Below are 18,903 nucleotides of genomic sequence, written 5' to 3'. Positions count from 1 at the left end.
AACATCTTTGCAAAGCCCTTTGAGGGACTGGAGAAAAACTGGAAATACTAAACTTCCCCACCTGGGGAATTCCTGACATTCTTGCAAGCATTGGGAACTACCATTATAGTAGGCCACACCCTCAATCTTGGAGCTTGCCCTTATGAAGCTCCTTACTGCAAAAGAGAGGCTTAGCCTACTTATAATTGGACCTAAGAGTCACCCTCAGAGAGCCTCTTTCATTGCTCAGATTTGGCCTCTCTAAGCTAAATCTGCAGGTAAACTCACTGCCCTCCCTGCTATATGGGACATGGCTCCCAGAAGTGTAAATTTCCCTGGCAACATGTGACATTACTCCTGGGGATGAGCCTGAACCCGGCATCATGGGATTGAGAAAGCTTTCTTGACAAAAATGGGGAAAACAAATGAAACAAAGTTTCAGTGGCTGAGAGACTTCAAACAGAGTCGAGAGGTGATTCTGGAGATTATTCTTATGCATTTCATAGATATCCCTTTTTAGTTATTAGTGTATTGGAATAGTTAGAAGGAAATACCTGAAACTGTTGAACTGCAATTCAGTATCCTTGATTCTTAAAGACAATTAAATAACTATATAGCTTATATGGTGTGACTGTGTGATTATGAAAACATTGGGGCTCACACCCCCTTTATCCAGTGTATGGACAGATGAGTAGAAAAAAAGGGGAAAAAGTAAATGAATAATAAAGGAGAGAGGAGTAGGAGATGTTTTGGGTGTTCTTTTGTACTTTATTTTTATTCTTATCTTCATTTTTATTTCTTGGAGTAACAAAAATGTTCAAAAGTTGAGTATGTTGATGAATACATAATTATATGTTTATACTGTGAACAACTGATTATACACTTCGGATGATTGTATGGTATGTGAATATATCTCAATAAAATTGCATTAAAAATACATTAGAGGCATACAACAGCCAATTTGAACAGGCAGAAGAAAATCAGCAGACTAGAAGAGATGGCAATTGAAATTTCACAGACAGAAGAAGAGAAAAAGAAAAGAATGGAAAAAATTGGGTATCAGAGGTTTCAATGACAACATGAAGCATGCAAAAATACACATCATGGGTGTCCCTGAACGAGAAGAGAAGGGAAAAGGGGCAGAAAGAATATTTGAGGAAATAATGATGGAAAATTTCCCAACTCTTATGAAAGACATAAATATACATATCCATGAAGCACAACATACTCCAAACAGAATAAATCTTAATAGATCTACTCAGATACACATACTAATAAGAATGTCAAATGTCAAAGATAAAGAGATAATACTGAAAGCAGCAAGAGAAAAGCAACTTGTCACACGCTAGGGAACTGAAATAAGATTAAGTGATGATTTCTCATCAGAAAACACGGAGGCAAGAAGACAGTAGTATGTATTGAAGGCACTAAAAGAAAAAAAACCGCAAGCCAAGAATTTTTTATCTGGCAAATCTGTCCTTCAAAAATGAGGGAGAAATATGGAAGACGGTGGCATAGAGAGGAGTGGAAGCTAGTTTGTCCCCCTGGAACAACTAATAAACAACCAGGAACAACTAGTAAATAATCTGGAATAACTGTGGGGGGACAAATATGACAGTCCACTCATCAGACACCAACCTGAATTGGGAGGAATGCCCAAGATTGCAGCATAAAATCTGTAAGTAAAAACTGCAGATCCAAGCCAGGAGCCCCCTCCCCCCATGGCCCAAACTGTAAAGCCTCACAGTGCTAGAGAGCAGCACTCTCCCAGCAAGCAAATATAGCTCAGCTGAGCTCAAAATGGGGTTTTAATTAACAAGCATGGGCTGCTTGCTACAAGCTACAAATCCCCAACAAGCAGACAGAGGCTTTGGGTGATGACTGACCTTGGAGAACCAGAGGGTGGCCACAGACTGGCCCTGAAGGGGGCTTTCTGTCCCTTTTTTAGCTCAGTGGAGAAAGTTGCAGCCATTTTCACTTCCCAGTGCTCTGACCCAGGCAAGGGTGGAGATAGCACAGGCAGAGAAACTATTCAAATGTAAATGACCTCTTCCTAGGGGGTATATTTTCCCTAAGAGGAAGAAGGTGGTGCCAAGCTCTACTACCCACCTTCCATTCAGAACCAGACCCCAGAGCCTGGGGGAAAACAGCCACAGCCACACCTCCTTACACCAGTCTGGAATTACAGGCTGACAGGAGCCACCTGCTAGGCGGAAAAGCACAGTGACTTGAGGACTCACAGGATGTACCAATCTTCTAAGACACATCCTCAGGGAGACATGATACTATCACCTCCTTCTGGGACCTCAGCAAGTTCTGATCTGGGAAAACCTGTTTGGAGTAACCAAGGAAATCAGATGCCTAGACAACAGAAAACTATAATCTACACTAAGAAAAACAAAGTTATGGCCCAGTCAAAGGAACAAACTTACACTTCAACTGAGATACAGGAATTGAAACAACTAATACTAAATTCAAAAAATTTAGGGAAGATACGGCAAAAGAAATGAAGCGTATAGTGAAAACACTTGGGCGTACATGAGGTAGAAAACAAAAGTTCGAAAAACAACTGGCAAAATCTATGGAAATGAAAGGCACAATACAAGAGACGAAAGACACAATGGAAACATACAACAGCAGATCTCAAGAGGCAGAAGAAAACACTCAGGAATTGGAGAACAATGCACCTGAAAGCCTACACACAAAAGAAAAGAATGGAAAAATATGAGCAACATCTCTGGGAACTTAAGGACAAAACAAAAAGCAAGAATGTATGTGTCATTGGTGTCCCAGAAGGAGAAGAGAAGGGAAAGGGGGCAGAAGCAATAATAGAGGAAATAGTCAACGAAAGTTCCCCATCGCCTATGGAAGACATAAAATTACAGATCAAGAAGTGCAGCGTACCCCAAACAGAACAGATCTGAATAGGCCTACAACAAGACACATAATAATCAGATTATCAAACGTCAAAGATAAAGGGAAAATCCTGAAAGCAGCAAGAGAGAAGTGATCTATCACATACAAAGGAAGCTTGATAAGACTATGTGTGGATTTCCCAATAGAAACCATGGAGTCAAGAAGGAAGTGGTGTGATATATTTAAGGTACTGAAAGAGAAACACCACCAACCAAGAATCCTATATCTGGCAAACTGTCCTTCAAGTATGAAGGAGAGTTTAAAATATTCTCTGACAAACAGACAATGAGAGAATTTGTGAACAAGATACCTGCACTACAGGAAATACCAAGGGGAGCACTACAGACAGATAGGAAAAGACAGGAGTGAGAGGTTTGGAAAACAATTTTGGGTGATGGTAGCCCAGCAATGTAAGTACACTGAACAAGGATGACTGTGAGTATGGCTGAAAGAGGAAGGTTAGGAGCATGTGGGACACCAGAAGGAAAGAGGAAACATAAATACTGGAACTGTATAACTCAGTGAATAGGGTGCTCAATGATTGTAATAAAAGGTACAAATATGTTTTTACATGAGATAGAACAAATGAATGTCAACATTGCAAGGTGTTAAAATTAGGGTGGGATTGGGGGGAAAATACAATCAATGCAAATTAGAGACTATAATTAACAGAAACATTGTATTATGCTTCCTTTAATATAACAAAGGCAATATACCAAAGCTAAATGCATGGGGTGGGGTAGAGTGGTAAGTAGGGGAAGGGTATGGGACTCCTGGCAATGGTAATGTTGTCTGACTCTTTATTCTAGTTTAGTTTAATGCTGTCTTTCCTTTTGCTGCTTTCTAGCTGTCATGTTTTTTTCTCTCTCTCTCTTTTTTTTTTTGTCATGCTTTTTGTTGTGTTGTTTTATTTCTCTCTATTTCTCTTCTCTTTTCTTTTTGTCTCTCTGCCTTCTTTGACTCTTCTTCCTTCTTTGGGGAAGAAATGGAGATGTCCTTACATAGATAGTGGCAATGGTGCTAAATACATAAATACATGATACAGGGAAACAATGATCATTTACCTAGGACAGAATGTATGGTGTGTGAACAAAACCATCTTAAAAGAAATCTTGAGGGCACTATATTGAATGAAATAAGACAGACACATAAAGGCAAATATTGCAGGATCTCGCTGATATGAACTAATTACAATATGTAAACTCATAGACATGAAATATAAGTTACCAGGATATAGAATGAGGCTAAAGAAGGGGTAGCATTTGCTTATTATGAGCAGAATGTTCAACTAGAGTGAACTTAAACATTTGGAAATGGACAGGGATGATGGTAGCATGTTGTGAGAATAACTAACAGTGCTGAGTAGTGTGTGAAGGTGGTGGAAAGGGTAAGCTCAGAGTCATGTGTGACACCAGAAGGAAAGTTGGAGGTTAAAAGATGGGAATGTATAAAACAGTGAATCTTGTGGTGGACAATGTCCATGATTAACTATACAAATATTAGAAATCTCTGTCACGAACTAGAACAAATGTACGACACTATAACCAGAAGTTAATAGAGAGGCATATAGGAAAAAAATATATACCTATTGCAAACTATATATTACAGTTAGTAATATTTTAACATTCTTTCATCAACATTAACAAATACCAAAACTATGAATCTATAATGGAGGGGGTGGGGTGGTTAGGGGTATGGGAGGATTTGAGTCTCCTTTTTTTGTCCTTACTTCTTTTCTGGAGTAATGAAAATGTTCTAAAAATTGAAAAAAAAATTGTGGTGATGGATGCACAGCTGTATGATGGTACCATGGGCAACTGATTGTACACTTTGGATCTTTGGATAGTTGTATGGTATGTGAACAATCTCAATTAAAAAAAAATATATATATATATATATATATATACATATATATATATATATATACACACATATATATACATATATATATATATATATAACCTATTGACTAAGATCAACCAGTGAGACAGAAGAAATAGAACACTGTGATGTCATTGATGTGGAGAGAACAAAGGGTTTCAAGAAATAGGGTATGGTCAACTCATCAAATGCTACTGAGAAATTGAAAGAAGAAGATAATAAAGTGACCATTAGATTTAACACGCAATGCCAGTAGCAGAATAATATATTTGACTTATCTTTATGATCTTTATTAATCTAGTCTGTTATTTCAAGCTATCAACACACATTATGAGAAAAAACTGGTAAAAAATGATTGTGTTTATAATGTATATCAGAGTTTTTAAATTTGTAATTTCTTGTGCTTTCTTGGCCTAAAAATATTCATACCTAAAAAAGAAAATGTATTAGAAGAGTTGGAAGAAAAGCTTAAGGATATATTTGAAAAAAATAGAATGAAAAGACAAATATATGGAAAATAGGAAAGAAAAATAATAAAATGTGAACAATACAGGGGCCAAACATTTGAATATTATTAGTTCCAGAGAGAACAAAGGAAAAATAGAAAGGTGAAAGTCATCAAAGAAAGAATTCATGAAACTTTTTCCAAAGCTGAAGGACATGAGTTTCTAGGCCCAGTGAACGCTAAGACAATAAATGAAATTAGGCCGCCACCAAATGCCATCACCGTGAAATTTTAGAACACTGGGGAGGTGGTGGGGAGGAGCAGATACACAATCCAACAAGGGTTCCGTGAAGGCAGAAAAAAGGAATTTCATACAAAGTTTTCAAGAATCACAGTGACCTCTCAATCCCAATTCTGAAATCAGAGGACAATTGTATTATGCTTTGGAAATTTTGAGGAAAACGTATTTGCAACTTATATTCTAAAGGCAGTAAAATTAAGAATCAAAAATGAGGGTATATTCAATTCCGCAGGTGAACTCACTGCCCTCCCCTCTACATGGGACCTGACTCCCAGAGGTGTAAATCTCCCTGGCAACGCAGAATATGACTCCTGGGTATGAATCTGGACCCGATATCATGGGATTGAAAACATCTCCTTGACCAAAAGGGGGATGCAAAATGAAACAAAATAAAGTTTCATTGAGAGATTCCAAATGGAGTCGAGAGGTCACTCTGGTGGGCATTCTCATGCACTATATAGATAACCCTTTTGAGGTTTTAAGGTATTGGAATAGCCAGAAGTAAATACCTGAAACTATCAAACCGCAGCCCAGTAGCCTTGATTCTTGAAGACGATTGTATAACAATGTAGCTTACAAGGGGTGACAGTGTGATTGTGAAAGCCTGTGGATCACCTCCCTTTATCCAGTGTATGGATGGATAGTAGAAAAATGGAAGCAAAAGCTAAATGAAAAATGGGGGGGGGGGGTTGGCTGTTCTTTTTTACTTTTATTTTTTATTCTTATTTTTACTTTTTTGGGTGTAAGGAAAATATTCAAAAAATAGACTGGGGTGATGAATGCACAACTATATGATGGTACTGTGAACAGTTGATTGTACACCATGGATGACTGTACAAAATGGGAATATATGTCAATAAAACTGATTTTTTTTAAAAAATAAGGGCATATTAAGGTCATTTTCAGAAGTACAAAAATATCAAAAACTGTACCTGCTATGCAAACCTTCTCAAGAAGCTACTGGAGAAAGTCATCTAAGAAGAAGGAAGACATGGAATTCAGGAAACAAGGGATATAATGCAAGAAAGAAGAGGCTGGTAAAGGGGATCCCACGATGACAACTGTGCCCCAGGGCTATAGAATAACTAGTCTAGATTGGAGTAGGTCACAGGTATCAGGAGAGATGTCTTCAGGATTATGAAGCTTCAAGAATAAGAAGTTGATACCTAATGTGTCTGAAAGTTTTGAGAAGATATTTCCACAACTGGGGGATAGTTTGGTCTGAGACAGGGATTAGATCAGAGAGAACTAAAACAACAACAAAAAAAAAATGCAATAAAACAAAATCCTTACTAACTTCAGGGAGAAAAAGATATTCAGGAAAAGAAAAGTGACCATAGTATACACCTGACTCAACCATTAATAATGAGTAGATAGTCACAAAAATGCAAACCCTGATTACTGGCCTAATCAAATTATCATACAGCCATATTGAGAGGTGCCTGGAACTAGAAGTGGACTCAGTGTGGTCAAGGAAAGGAGTTGAGTCAAACCTCATCCTCCAGAGTACTAAGTCAATACTAGTACTAAAAAATATACTTCATTTAAGTGTTTCTCTTCATTGACTTTGTAAGGGCTCATACTTCCTCTGCATTCCTACAGACTGCAGCACAATGTTGAGTATATAACAGATGCTAAATAAAATAGTTTATGATAAATCAATTATTTACTTGAGGGATTACATGCTGATAGTCAGGAAATATGAAAATATTTCACCTCCAAGTTATTTAAAAGTTTCCTCAGAAGTAGTTTAGGAGTGAAGAAAATATTTTGAAAGTCTGGCATTCTCATCACAGAAGAACAATTCTCTGATATAACACTTAAGAAAATATAAGCTTTGAATATAATTAAAGGAATGAATCATTTATGTAAGATATGCAGAACCATCCCATAAATACACAAAAATCAGCCATCTGGTTTGTCTGTTGCTTGCCCTTTGTCTCACATTATATCATCTGACCATGTTTTCTGGTGGGCAGTCACAGTAAAGTAAATGTTAGAGACAAACAATTAGTGCCAAAGCCACTGAAAATCTCACTGTTCTCTCTACTAACAAGCATTTAGTTTTATTAGACACACTAAATGTCTTCACCTTTCCCTATGTGAAGGCTTAGAATCCAACACTTCATCATTAGGACCTAGTCATGACAAGACTGTAGAAGCACTGGAATCCTAGTAAAATGACATCTGAGAAACTCCTATTTCTTCTTCATCAAATCCTTTGGAAATACTCAGATGTTATCTCTCACTGCTCATGTAGCCTTCTAATTTTTTTTCCCTAGCAAATGAAAAGTCTCCAGAAATTTGAGAAAAAAAGAAGACAAGTTATAAGCCTACTCAAAGGAAGACTGATTACTTTCCTGACATTCTATAAGAGGACCGATAGCATGTTAGGGAGTTAAAAAGCTTTCTGAATTCATTCATTTTTAAAATAAACCTGTAATTGGATCATTTGGTTTTAACAGTTCCTTTGATTTAGAGAAGCAGTTTCATTATAATTGGTATTTATAAATTCATGTCAAAGAGAAATTTATCAAGGATCATGGTTAAATTTGCAATTGGCCAATAAAAGAAACTTTTTCCTATTAATACTGAGATATTTTAACACAGAACATTTTAAAAATTATTTAACATTAAGATATTATACCTGGGGATGTGAACCATTTTTTTTTAAGTAGTTGAAACTGCCAGAAAACAGAAAAATCCTTCCAATATATTATTCCCTGTAACGCTGGAAACTCACAGCAAACTCTGAAAAAGCAAAGAATTTACATATTATCACATGGAAAAATATCTCTAAGTGCACAATAACAGAGTGTAATTTTATGTGAAAATCTAAGCACCTTTAAAAAGACTAATAAAAAGAAAATGTTAAAATTATAATCCCTTATAGAGTTTGAAGCTACACACATAAGCTCGTGTGTGTACATTTACATCATTTTTCAGGAAATTATTATGCTCATTTAAATGCTATATTCTTTTTAAGGGAGATTTAGACAGTAAATTTTGCACTGAAATCTTTGAGGATTTGTGTCAACACTGAAGGAAAATACAAAAACACAATTCTAGGAGCAGTTGTTTTTAAACAAATACTAATTGAAAGGCAATAAAGTGTTTATCCACTAGGAAGTTAAAAATATAATCTTCTAATTTGAAGTCAGAAGATTAAGGTTGCCTTTCATTTATCCAAACAACCACACAAATCATTAAGCCAGTCAGTTCTACTCTGGCCCCTCCTGCCAACTGTCTACCGAGGGAAATGTAAGGAACCCTCTGGACTTCAGTTGCTTCATCCGACAATAGGTGATTCTGGAGATTATTCTTATGCATTTCATAGATATCCCTTTTTAGTTATTAGTGTATTGGAATAGTTAGAAGGAAATACCTGAAACTGTTGAACTGCAATTCAGTATCCTTGATTCTTAAAGACAATTAAATAACTATATAGCTTATATGGTGTGACTGTGTGATTGTGAAAACATTGGGGCTCACACCCCCTTTATCCAGTGTATGGACAGATGAGTAGAAAAAAAGGGGAAAAAGTAAATGAATAATAAAGGAGAGAGGAGTAGGAGATGTTTTGGGTGTTCTTTTGTACTTTATTTTTATTCTTATCTTCATTTTTATTTCTTGGAGTAACAAAAATGTTCAAAAGTTGAGTATGTTGATGAATACATAATTATATGTTTATACTGTGAACAACTGATTATACACTTCGGATGATTGTATGGTATGTGAATATATCTCAATAAAATTGCATTAAAAATACATTAGAGGCATACAACAGCCAATTTGAACAGGCAGAAGAAAATCAGCAGACTAGAAGAGATGGCAATTGAAATTTCACAGACAGAAGAAGAGAAAAAGAAAAGAATGGAAAAAATTGGGTATCAGAGGTTTCAATGACAGCATGAAGCATGCAAAAATACACATCATGGGTGTCCCTGAACGAGAAGAGAAGGGAAAAGGGGCAGAAAGAATATTTGAGGAAATAATGATGGAAAATTTCCCAACTCTTATGAAAGACATAAATATACATATCCATGAAGCACAACATACTCCAAACAGAATAAATCTTAATAGATCTACTCAGACACACATACTAATAAGAATGTCAAATGTCAAAGATAAAGAGATAATACTGAAAGCAGCAAGAGAAAAGCAACTTGTCACACACTAGGGAACTGAAATAAGATTAAGTGATGATTTCTCATCAGAAAACACGGAGGCAAGAAGACAGTAGCATGTATTGAAGGCACTAAAAGAAAAAAAACCGCAAGCCAAGAATTTTTTATCTGGCAAATCTGTCCTTCAAAAACGAGGGAGAAATATGGAAGATGGTGGCATAGAGAGGAGTGGAAGCTAGTTTGTCCCCCTGGAACAACTAATAAACAACCAGGAACAACTAGTAAATAATCTGGAATAACTGTGGGGGGACAAATATGACAGTCCACTCATCAGACACCAACCTGAATTGGGAGGAATGCCCAAGATTGCAGCATAAAATCTGTAAGTAAAAACTGCAGATCCAAGCCAGGAGCCCCCTCCCCCCATGGCCCAAACTGTAAAGCCTCACAGTGCTAGAGAGCAGCACTCTCCCAGCAAGCAAATATAGCTCAGGGGTTTTAATTAACAAGCATGGCTGCTTGCTACAAGCTACAAATCCCCAACAAGCAGACAGAGGCTTTGGGTGATGACTGACCTTGGAGAGCCAGAGGGTGGCCACAGACTGGCCCTGAAGGGGGCTTTCTGTCCCTTTTTTAGCTCAGTGGAGAAAGTTGCAGCCATTTTCACTTCCCAGTGCTCTGACCCAGACAAGGGTGGAGATAGCACAGGCAGAGAAACTATTCAAATGTAAATGACCTCTTCCTAGGGGGTATATTTTCCCTAAGAGGAAGAAGGTGGTGCCAAGCTCTACTACCCACCTTCCATTCAGAACCAGACCCCAGAGCCTGGGGGAAAACAGCCACAGCCACACCTCCTTACACCAGTCTGGAATTACAGGCTGACAGGAGCCACCTGCTAGGCGGAAAAGCACAGTGACTTGAGGACTCACAGGATGTACCAATCTTCTAAGACACATCCTCAGGGAGACATGATACTATCACCTCCTTCTGGGACCTCAGCAAGTTCTGATCTGGGAAAACCTGTTTGGAGTAACCAAGGAAATCAGATGCCTAGACAACAGAAAACTATAATCTACACTAAGAAAAACAAAGTTATGGCCCAGACAAAGGAACAAACTTACACTTCAACTGAGATACAGAATTGAAACAACTAATACTAAATTCAAAAAATTTAGGGAAGATACGGCAAAAGAAATGAAGCGTATAGTGAAAACACTTGGGTGTACATGAGGTAGAAAACAAAAGTTCGAAAAACAACTGGCAAAATCTATGGAAATGAAAGGCACAATACAAGAGACGAAAGACACAATGGAAACATACAACAGCAGATCTCAAGAAGCAGAAGAAAACACTCAGGAATTGGAGAACAATGCACCTGAAAGCCTAAACACAAAAGAAAAGAATGGAAAAATATGAGCAACGTCTCTGGGAACTTAAGGACAAAACAAAAAGCAAGAATGTATGTGTCATTGGTGTCCCAGAAGGAGAAAAGAAGGGAAAGGGGGCAGAAGCAATAATAGAGGAAATAGTCAACGAAAGTTCCCCATCGCCTATGGAAGACATAAAATTACAGATCCAAGAAGTGCAGCATATCCCAAACAGAACAGATCTGAATAGGCCTACATCAGGACACATAATAATCAGATTATCAAACGTCAAAGATAAAGGGAAAATCCTGAAAGCAGCAAGAGAGAAGTGATCTATCACATACAAAGGAAGCTTGATAAGACTATGTGTGGATTTCCCAATAGAAACCATGGAGTCAAGAAGGAAGTGGTGTGATATATTTAAGGTACTGAAAGAGAAACACCACCAACCAAGAATCCTATATCTGGCAAACTGTCCTTCAAGTATGAAGGAGAGTTTAAAATATTCTCTGACAAACAGACAATGAGAGAATTTGTGAACAAGATACCTGCACTACAGGAAATACCAAGGGGAGCACTACAGACAGATAGGAAAAGACAGGAGTGAGAGGTTTGGAAAACAATTTTGGGTGATGGTAGCCCAGCAATGTAAGTACACTGAACAAGGATGACTGTGAGTATGGCTGAAAGAGGAAGGTTAGGAGCATGTGGGACACCAGAAGGAAAGAGGAAACATAAATACTGGAACTGTATAACTCAGTGAATAGGGTGCTCAATGATTGTAATAAAAGGTACAAATATGTTTTTACATGAGATAGAACAAATGAATGTCAACATTGCAAGGTGTTAAAAATGGGGTGGGATTGAGGGGAAAATACAATCAATGCAAATTAGAGACTATAATTAACAGAAACATTGTATTATGCTTCCTTTAATATAACAAAGGCAATATACCAAAGCTAAATGCATGGGGTGGGGTAGAGTGGTAAGTAGGGGAAGGGTATGGGACTCCTGGCAATGGTAATGTTGTCTGACTCTTTATTCTAGTTTAGTTTAATGCTGTCTTTCCTTTTGCTGCTTTCTAGCTGTCATGTTTTTTTCTCTCTCTCTTTTTTCTTTTGTCATGCTTTTTGTTGTGTTGTTTTATTTCTCTCTATTTCTCTTCTCTTTTCTTTTTGTCTCTCTGCCTTCTTTGACTCTTCTTCCTTCTTTGGGGAAGAAATGGAGATGTCCTTACATAGATAGTGGCGATGGTGCTGAATACATAAATACATGATACAGGGAAACAATGATCATTTACCTAGGACAGAATGTATGGTGTGTGAACAAAACCATCTTAAAAGAAATCTTGAGGGCACTATATTGAATGAAATAAGACAGACACATAAAGGCAAATATTGCAGGATCTCGCTGATATGAACTAATTACAATATGTAAACTCATAGACATGAAATATAATTTACCAGGATATAGAATGAGGCTAAAGAAGGGGTAGCATTTGCTTATTATGAGCAGAATGTTCAACTAGAGTGAACTTAAACATTTGGAAATGGACAGGGATGATGGTAGCATGTTGTGAGAATAACTAACAGTGCTGAGTAGTGTGTGAAGGTGGTAGAAAGGGTAAGCTCAGAGTCATGTGTGACACCAGAAGGAAAATTGGAGGTTAAAAGATGGGAATGTATAAAACAGTGAATCTTGATAGGCCTATAATTTCCCTAGAGTTGAGATCTATCAATAAAGATCAAAATAGAGAAAAATGTCAACAGATCCAAGATCTTACTGATTTTTAAAGCCAAACGCTTCTTTAAGCCATTAACAAACATGTATCACTGATGCCACCAAGTACAGAACCACATAGAAAATAGGAATCTTACACCAAAGTGCAGCATAACCATTGATAGTCCTGTGGGCTAGTGAAGCACCTGCTTTGCTCAAATGACAGAGCACTAGGTCTTCAACAGGTTCAGGAGATATTGCCATTGCAATTTGTCAGCAGATTAGCAAATGTTCCTAGTGAGTGGAGCACACAGCCCTGGAAGATATCCTTTCCCTCATGCACTGCTCAAATCCACTGAGCGCCATGTTGGTCTGCTCCCCTGGCTCCCTCTAATGGCCCCATATGCCAGTTAAACACCTTCACCACCTTTGTATATAAATGTGGACATGGCTATCAAATTTGGATGCCTGATGAGACTAATTAAGTACTTCGCAGAAGTGTGAAGTAATCAGCCACAGAGAAGGGGAAAAAGAAAAAAAAAAAAGACAGGGGTGGTAATCCCTAGAGGTGAATCTGACATGGTACCTGTCCCCACTTTAGTTTTATAAGACCACAGCCCAAAGAGCATTCTACCTTAAAGCGAAGGCCTCCGTGTTAACAGCAGGAAACAAAACCTCATTCCACAACTCCTCCTCCACTAATTCAGCGTATCCACCCAGTTGTAAAACCGTCACGTTGCCTTATATCGCCACCTACCGTCCAAAGGCAGGTGTCCGTTAACAGTAGCTGAGCTCTTTAAACGTGGCATTTTTCAGCCATCACCCTACATCAGTATCCCTAGTGTGATTCTCATTCTGTTTCAGGGTGTGCCCATGAAAGTGCAATTTTGGATTTGATTCCTTGTAGTTAAACTCCCACTTCGCAGATTATCCTCAGCTAGTTTGAAACTGCTGCAGGATGACTCGCCCCTTGGCATGTCTGACTCACCTTTCCTTCTCGCCACTCTCCTCCATTACTGGAATATGGACTCTCTATATAAAATCTATATATTTTAATAGCATTATTTGCTGCATGCAATATAACTGTTAAGAAGACTCTGAACCAGAAATGCATCCAAATTGTTCATGAAACCAACATTTTGTGTGGCTTTAGAATTGTTTCATTTTGGAGTTTTCACCCTTTCCTTCCTTCTATTCCCTCAACCACAGAGTGGGAGAGAGAAAGAAATGTTAATAAACAACTTACAAAATTGGCAGAATATAACTGAGAAATAAAAATAAGCCCAACAAGTAATTATTAAGAGGCCCTATTCCCTTCCAAGCCATCTTTAGATATAAGCTCATACCCTTTCTATACAGGAAGTGTTAAAATTTTTGAAAATGTGAGCTTTCATATTGCAATAATTTCTCTCAAAGCATTTTTAGGACTACATTACTGCCTTTTAGTCAGACTTTTTCATACTAGGCAAAATAGAAGACTTGAGCAATTAGATGAGGTTGGTGTGTAGAAACAAGAACAGTTTTCTCAGTTTGCCTCCAAGTTAGAGATGCCAAATTGCCACACAATATTTAGGATATAATTAGACTAAAAAATTATTCGTGGTTTATCTGGAATTAAAATTTAACTTGGTGTCCTCTATTTTAACTGCCAACTCTTCTTGGGGTGGAACAAAAGGCCTAGTTGACAAAAACAGCCATCTTCCTAGAAGAAACTGAGTCATTTTAATGGAATATTGCTTTGGTGGGGTTCCAAAGACTAATATCAAAGCAAAGGCCCAACACTGTAAGCATCCAAATACTACTTTGCATTATTTAATGCTTCATAATTTATAAAGCATTTACATTTATTATATTTCCTGGGTCCTCCTAATAAAAATATGTGGGTGTTTTTGTGTCCGTTCCATAGATCAGGAACCCAAGGCCCAGAAATGTTAAGGAATTGTCCATCATGAGCCACATAGAGCTGTTTGGCAAAGCAAGAATTTGAACCCATGTCTCCCAATGTGGTGCAATGTCTACAAATAAAGAAAAAGTTCATGAGGATACCACATAAAACTTTCAATCCCTGAACTGCAGACAAAAATTAAATTTCTGGCAAATTCATTATGAAACTAACATCACAGCAAAAGGCCAGGAAAACTTTTGTAAAGACATTCTCAGAGAGGGTCTCTTAGCTGCCTTACATACTTTAAGACTGTAAAGTACAGTTTTGTTTTCTAAACCACAAAACCATTCACATTATTTTCCACATGTACAGTGAGACATTTTTCTTTTAAAATAGTTCTATTCACAGGTACCCCAAATCTCTAAATCTCCAACCACTACTCCTCTTAAGCTGTTTATATGTCCTAGAGATTTTTAATACAATTACAGGATAATCCAAATCTTTTTAACTTAAAGTTCATTTTCCCTAGATATTTGTATTTCAATTTTAGAAACTGGTCTTTTTTGCTGTTGACAATGAGGGTCATTTTTAAATTGTAGAGTAGTGACAGCTGGTGTTCATGGAGTGTACTGCACTTCTTACCTGTGATTCTGAATTCTAGTGTCCGTAAAAATTCCCTTAGAAGTTTGTTAAAATGCAGATTTCTAAGCCCCCACTCCCGTGAATTCTGATTCTATGTATCTGGGGTGAGCTACATTTTTCAAGCTCCTCTACTACCACCTCTTCTCCACCTCCTTATCAATCTCTTTCAAGGTAACAGTGCTTCTCAAAGTTCATTATGCCGAGGAGTCACTTGGAGGGCATGTTAAAATAGGTTCTGGGACAATATGTTTGGGATGGGGCCTGAGATTCTGCATTTCTAACAAGCTCCTGGGTGGCTTTTTAACCCCATTTTAAACCTAAGCATTTCCACTTCTTTATGTAGTCATATCACACAGCCTGAATCCTCTGAGTTTATATAGAGTGATACATAGATGCTTCTTACTCAGCGGTTAAACAGATTTTATTTAAATCTTCTCCTTGCCCCTGTTCTCTACTCTGTCCACAGGCTTTGAGTTCTACAGGATAACCACAGTCACCCCAAGGAGAAGTAGCTAGGAACAAAGCAGAGTTTACCATCCTGATGGGTATTCCACCTGAGCCCACACCTGCTCCTCTAGACCAATCCCTTTCCTGGTGCCAAAGAGACAAAGTCCCAGGGCAGCATCACCTGCTAGGAATGCAGACATGTCTATGGAAACCACAACTCCTTATCTCATTATCACCTCCCTACAAGAAAGGAGTGCAGAGGAGTTCCACAAAAATGATGATGACATTGGCCAGATACTTAACAAATGCCACACTATGCTAACTTCCTCATATGGATTATCTCATATGATCCTCAGAATATCCATGGAGTAGATAATATTTTCTGCATTTTAATGAAGAGGGGAGAGACATAGAGAAGAGGAGCTAGGTAATAATTAACATTGTTAAATGAATTGGCCAGGGCCTGGAGGCAACTTGTCCGTGTATGTCTAAAGCAAAGGCCAACTTATCTGTACCTGTTGAAATTGCCCACACATACCAAAGACAAGTTATCTGTGAGACAAATTATCTGAGACTCTCCAACCTTGCACAGCTACTAGGAAGTTCTGACATTGTTTGAACCTGAGCCTTGATTTCCTGATACCAGGACTCTTGCTGGGGGTAAGTTTTGTTAGTTAGCATTTCATCCCTTTATAAGGCTTGCTTTTCTTATTGTTTTTGCTTAACCAGTAATATTTTTCTTTGTGAAACCTTATTGCATTTATTATATAAGCTGCCTCTTTCTCAGGGAAAAACAGAGATGCAGTGCTTTTATCTAAACACTGAGCATTCTCCAATTTGCAAATTGTCTCCTTATGATAAATAAACAGTCTCTCTTTTCAAAATTCTTAAAATTTGTCTTTTATTTGACAATATCTAATATCACAGTTAAAGTCCAGTGATAAACTGTGTGAGTCACATTCAAACTAAAAATCAAAATATTAAATCAAAGGACTCCTTTTCTATTATGGTATTAATAAGAGTTTTCTTGTAAAACATTCATGTGTTTCTATCTAACAATAGATGACTAGCTTTACGGATTTCTAGGAAGACCTTGGGTTTTCTAGAAATGGCCAGAGCATATGCCTGTCTCAATGTAGCAATTTTAAAAAGCTACTGCAGCATCCAGGCATGCACCAAAAAAAAAGGTGTATTCTCAAAATTCGAATTCTGCAGCCAAGTCAAAGAATGAAACCCGGGGCTCACACACTTTTCCTTTTATGCATACCCTTATTTATTCCTATTATTATCCTTCTTTTAGATGTTATTTTGTTGCAACCAGCTAATAGCTCCATGCTACCTTTTCTTAAAATAACACAGAATATTGTCTCCAAACTTCAAATGTGCTTTAGATATGCTTGGTTGAGCACAAAATATTCCCTCTTGTCTCTTTTGATTTTATAACCCTATTGTCTTTATGGAAAAAGCTGGCTGCAATACAATAACCTTTCTTGGTTGAGTGTTCAGTGATGACTACATATTCTTTAGTTTGCTTACGTATACATTCTTTGTTGTTGAGAACCAATGTTTTCCAGAATAAAAACACAGCCATATGTTTATCAGAAAGCATTAATATAGGCAGCTGTGAGAGGGAGATGAGAAAGAAAACCCCAAGGATTACATACTGGCCTCTGAATAATCTCATAATCTGGTGCTTTAATCAACCTTTATAGTTCTTTGAAGGCTCTGCTTTGTTTGCCTCTGAAGAATCAGAACAAACCAAGAGGGAATGAAAGGAGGAAGGCAAGTAGATAAGGGGAAATTGGAATAGTACTTGAGAGACAACTACTCACCTCTCCCTCTTCTCAGTTTTTTTTTGTAGTAAAAGAATAGAGATTTTGGAGCCAGACAAATTCAAGTTTGAAGTTCACATCTATCACTATGTATTAGCTCTGTGGCCTTGGGCAGCTTACTTGGCCTCTCTGAGTCTCATTTTTTTTCATTCATGAAATGTGGACACTACTTCTTCCCCAGCAAAGTCCTTGGAAAGATACATGTTATGTAGATAACGGAGCCTGGAAATAGAATAACAAACAGCAGCTATTGTTAATGGTAGCAGTCACTAAGTCTACCTCCATTCAACTTTCAACTAATTATTTTTTTATTAATTCTCTGTGGCAGGAATACAGTGAAATCTCAGGAAAGTAGTAAAAAACAGTCTGTCCTCCAGAAGTTTATTTTTCATCCCACAGTAACCAAAATTCCATTCCCCATTCCATTGAAACTCCTATGACAAAATCACCCTTGCCCTACTTATCAAATATTATTGACTCTTTTTGGACCTTAATAAGACCTTCTTGTAGAATCTAATAATACTGAGCAACTATCTTCTTGGTGTCTAGAATATTTCTCTCTCACTTAATTTCCTTCTACTCTTTGACTGAAACTTCTTGATCTCCTTTATTACATTTTTCTTCTTCTGGCACCCCTTAAATAATACTTCCTAGAGTTGTGACTTTTGCCCTCTTCCTTTTATACACTACACTAGTGGCTCTTGACCTTTTCAGAGTCATGGACTTCTGTAAGAATATGAAGAACTTGTGAACCCTCTCCCTAGAAAAATGGATTTACTAAAAAATGCACAAAAATTTGCATACATTTTCAGGGGGTTCACACACCATCTTCCCTCCCCACTAAGTCCATTGGCATACTCCTGGTTAATGGGTTCCTATGGTTTTAACCGTTATGCATATGCCAATGACTCTCAAATCTCTATCTCCTTCTAAACCACTTTCCTGGGGGCGGGGCAAGATGGCAGACTGGTGAGCTGTATGTTTTAGTTACTCCTCCAGGAAAGTAGGTAGAAAGCCAAGAACTGCGTGGACTGGACACCACACAGCAATCTGACTTTGGGCATACTTCATACAACACTCATGAAAACGTGGAACTGCTGAGATCAGCGAAATCTGTAAGTTTTTGCGGCCAGGGGACCCGCGCCCCTCCCTGCCAGGCTCAGTCCCGTGGGAGGAGGGGCTGCAGCTCCGGGAAGGAGAAGGAAGAACTGCAGTGGCAGCCCTTATCGGAAACTCATTCTACTGATTCAAACTCCAACCATAGATAGACTGAGACCAGACACCAGAGAATCTGAGAGCAGCCAGCCCAGCAGAGAGGAGACAGGAATAGAAAAAAAACAACACGAAAAACTCCAAAATAAA

The 18,903-nt window shown here is 37.8% G+C and overlaps 1 long non-coding RNA gene across 1 annotated transcript in view; it reads right to left on the bottom strand.

Moving 5' to 3' along the window:
- Positions 1 to 8,210: 8,210 nt before the first annotated feature.
- Positions 8,211 to 18,903, bottom strand: part of LOC119544384 — a 28,100-nt gene continuing 17,407 nt past the window's right edge. Inside the window, exons 2-3 of the long non-coding RNA XR_005218823.1 lie at positions 17,542 to 17,763; positions 8,211 to 8,273 (exon numbers count right to left, since the gene is read on the bottom strand). This is a non-coding gene — a long non-coding RNA (uncharacterized LOC119544384). The remainder of the gene's footprint in view (positions 8,274 to 17,541; positions 17,764 to 18,903) is intronic.

The sequence above is a fragment of the Choloepus didactylus genome, chromosome 9, assembly GCF_015220235.1.
Source record: "Choloepus didactylus isolate mChoDid1 chromosome 9, mChoDid1.pri, whole genome shotgun sequence".
NCBI classification, from domain to species: Eukaryota; Metazoa; Chordata; class Mammalia; order Pilosa; family Megalonychidae; genus Choloepus; species Choloepus didactylus.
Note: the sequence above shows the minus strand (reverse complement) of the source record. Positions and strands in the feature narration are given on the sequence as shown.